At 56.4% G+C, this 3,648-nt stretch overlaps 1 long non-coding RNA gene across 1 annotated transcript in view; it reads left to right on the forward strand.

Annotated features, from left to right (window-relative positions):
- Nucleotides 1–1,909, forward strand: part of LOC107212498 — a 38,434-nt gene extending 36,525 nt beyond the window's left edge. Inside the window, exon 3 of the long non-coding RNA XR_001524479.3 lies at nt 789–1,909. This is a non-coding gene — a long non-coding RNA (uncharacterized LOC107212498). The remainder of the gene's footprint in view (nt 1–788) is intronic.
- Nucleotides 1,910–3,648: the final 1,739 nt, after the last annotated feature.

Below are 3,648 nucleotides of genomic sequence, written 5' to 3' on the forward strand. Positions count from 1 at the left end.
GGGACAGGGGACACAGCTCCATCGCTGAGCCTGTGCTGGTGTCCCCAGCAGGGACAGGGCTCCATCCCCGGTTCCTCTCCCCGCGACCCCCGCGGATCCCCGGCCGCATCCCGAGCTCCCCGAGCGCTGCCCCGGGCCGGAGGCGGCGGGAAGCGCCTTTGATGTGCGGGTGTTTCCCCGCGTTCAAACCCGGCTCCGGCCCGAGATAACAGATCAGAGCAGCGCCCGGGGCTGCGCTATCGCTGCCAGCGCCTCTGATCGCTCCCGGCCGCGGCTCCTTCAAACGCGGGGCACGGCCGGGGCTGGCTGCGCCCTCCGGGCCGGATTCACCCCGGGCTTTGCTGCGGTTTCGGGGGGCCCTGGGGGGCTGTGAGCTGCCAGAGGTGCGGTTGGAGCCTGCGGGGGTTCTCTGGGATGGCAGCACCGTCCCTGGCTGTGCCGCACCCGCACGGGTGCCCAGAGCCCGGAGATTTGGGGTTGGTGCCCAGTGATGCTCGGGAGGGACCTCTGGGGTGCCACCACCGATGTCTGAGCTCCCTGCTCATCCCAGATCCCATCTGCAGGGACCCCCAGGTGCCCTGCAGAGCCCCACCATGCCCGGGAGGCGGACAGGAGCATCTGCAGCTGCTCTCAGCTGCGGGAGTGCACAGGAGAGTTTGGGAAGAGGAGGAAAAGTCTCTGGGGCTGGGGCTCCCTCTCCTCTTTCCCCCATCTCTCCAAACACGGGATTTGGTGCTGGGGAAGGAGCAGCCCCGCTCCAGCCCACTAACGCTGTTTTTCCTTCGCAGGGCCCGTGCTGAAGGCTCGGGGTGAGGGACAGAGGGGACAGCCAGGACATGCAGGAGCAGCTCCCGAGGCTGCAGCTGGAGCTCAGGGACAGCGATGGAACCTCAGGGCTGGGAGAGGTTCTTCCCTCGCCTCCAGCCCCAGCTCCACACCCGGAACCTGCCCGGGCTCCATCCCCTCCCCGTGAGGAGGATCCCACCAGGAGCTCAGCTCCTGCCACACGGAACTGACAGGAAAAAACTCCATTTTCTGCTGGCCTTTGGGAATTGTCCTCTTGGATCCTGGTGATGGATGGATGGATGGATGGATGGTGAAGAGCTCCTGGCTCAAGCAGCAGCTCAGTGCTTTCCTCTGGCAAGGACCGAGCGCTTGCCCAGTTTCCAGTGGAATTTTTTGGTCTTTATTTTTACCCCTCTGCTTTTTTTTTTTTTAAATTTTTGCTGTTTTTTGGGGGTTTGGGTGTTTCCTGTGGATACTGGAGCTGCGGTGGATCCCGTGGTGGGAACTGGAGCCTTTGGAAGAGCAGGAGCTGAGCTGGTGCTGGGCTTTCCAGCACCCTGAGCTGGGTGGCCTCGGGAGGGTCCTTCTGCCACACCTGGAGCATCCCAGTGGATCCCAGTCCAGGTGGGAGCGGGAAGCAGGCGCAGGAACGGGGAAAAAGCCGAACCTCAGCGAGGGGATTGTCCCAATGAGGGCAAAGTCATCCCCAGAGACAATTAAATTACATTTAATAAACCCCTCTGGCTCCGTGAGTGCTGGATGTTGTTTTCCATTTGCCACATTTCCAGGGGATTTTGGGGATGCCTTGGATTGTCCAGGAAACCTTGAGAAACTCCCAACAAAGCCAGCCCAGGAATTTAACACTTTTATTTTGCAGGAAAGCTCTTCCCTGTCCTTTCCCTTTTCCCTTTCCAGCCTTTAACCACCACTGCCATCCCTCCTGCTCCAGAAGCCACTGAAATGCAAATTATTTGCCCTAGAATCCTGTTGTTAATTATCCCTGGATTCTGTTCCCTCCTACCCTGTAAGCACCGGAAGGTGCTGTGTGGAAATCGAACATAAAAGGGATATTTATGGAGGGGAAATGTTTATGATAATTAATGTTTTAGGATTTAGAACGTTATTTAACAAAAAAAAGGGGTCCTGTCATGTAAAAAGCACAGTGGCCTGGTGAGCATGGACTCCAAATAATTATTTGGGAGCAGCCAGGAAGTTTTTCCCAGGATAATTTAAGCTGGAAAAGGTTTCCAAGACCGAGTCCCACCTTGTCCATAGACCAGAGCTCGCACTGTGCCATCCTTTCCCAACACAATTCCAGCACAAAATCCCACCTGGATCCGTTGATTTCAACCCCAGGGACAGAGCCAGGGGTGGCCTGGGGGGATCCCAGCGCTCGGATGTGGAAGTTTTGGAGTTCCTATGGAATATTTCCCTCAAAGCACGGCCCAGCCCCGACCTGCTCCGAGCAAACACGGCCGGGGAAGGGTGGGACCTTCCTGGGTGAGCAGCTGGAGAACCAGCCCGGCTTTCCTCCCTCCCAGGAATCCCAGAGTGGCTGCACGGAGAAATCCACGGGATTTATGAGTTTGCTTTCCCAAATGCAAATATTAACCCAGCAAGGCCCGGGGCAGGAATTCTGGAGTCCTGCAAGGAATTCCCTGTTCCTCCTCCAGGCTGGGAGAGCTTTGGGAAGCTGCTCCTGGTGCTCTCTGCTTGAGCCCCTCTCTGAGGAAGGGCAGGACCAGCCCTGATCCCCCCAGGAATGGGAATTACCCCAAAGCCGCTCCCAGCCAAGCTCATTTTCCCATTTTCCATCCTTTGGTCTCCCTCAAGGAGAGGAAATTGTGCTGGCAGAGAGCTCTGCTCCTTTCCAACAGGGATTTCTTGGATGAGCCACCCCCAGTTCCAGCTCTGGGAGCGCTGCTCCTGCTCCTGCTGATGTTTTCCGGGTGCTTGGAATGGCAAAACCTTCCCCGAGCGTGGTCTGACGTCCTCCCCCTCTCCAAATTAAGCGCCAGCCCTGCCTCAGCCTAATTAAAACCAGCAAAGAGGACTGGGCCAGGCTGTAAAATTCTAGGACAGTTTTATGTGGGGCAATTAAAAGGAAGGTAAAAAAAAAAAATTGCTGAGAAATTAAACACTAATTACTTTTTCTTGTTTTGTTTTGGTTTTTTTTTCCCGTTTTTTGGCCAGCTGAGCTGTTTTGGCAGTGGGGCTGTGAGGGGGATGCAAAAGCTGGGATGGTCGGTTCCCCGCTGCCATAAATCTGCTGGATCAAATGTTCCACTGCTTTTGAGCCCTGTAACTCATCTGCTGCCAATTAACGTAAATCACATTTTTTCAATTAAAATTTGAGGCCTGGTGGCAGAGCCCGGTGGGGAGGGGGCGGCAGGGGCAGAGCCTGGGTGTGGAAGCGAGGTGGAAATGTCTGTTTTAAAGGGTGTGATGCCATTTTAGTGCTTTCCACATAAAATGGGATGTAAATTCCCGGGCTCTGGGGAGCCCTGAGAGCCCAGCGAGGATCCCCGGCCCGAGGGGTTCACAGGGAATCCCACCTGGGAAACCTGGAGTGATGGCAGCTCCCTGACGCCAGGAAAACTCCTCTGGGATGGAGTTTTCTGGCCCTGATTCCATCTTTGGGATGGGCATTTCCATCTGGGGCTGCCCGAGGTGTCCCCGGAGCTCCAGGAAGGTGGATCCCGGTGTTTGGGATGGGAATGGGAGCCTTGCGTAACACCTGGAATAATTGGCCTTGGATGGGGAAGGAAGCCGCTGCTTCCTCTCTCTGTGTCTGGTCTTGCTCCCGAGCGTTTTCTCCCGTGCTTGGAAAAGGAAAATAGGCAGTGAAGTGTTGGGAAAGAG

This window comes from Parus major, chromosome 18 (assembly GCF_001522545.3).
Source record: "Parus major isolate Abel chromosome 18, Parus_major1.1, whole genome shotgun sequence".
Classification (NCBI taxonomy): domain Eukaryota; kingdom Metazoa; phylum Chordata; class Aves; order Passeriformes; family Paridae; genus Parus; species Parus major.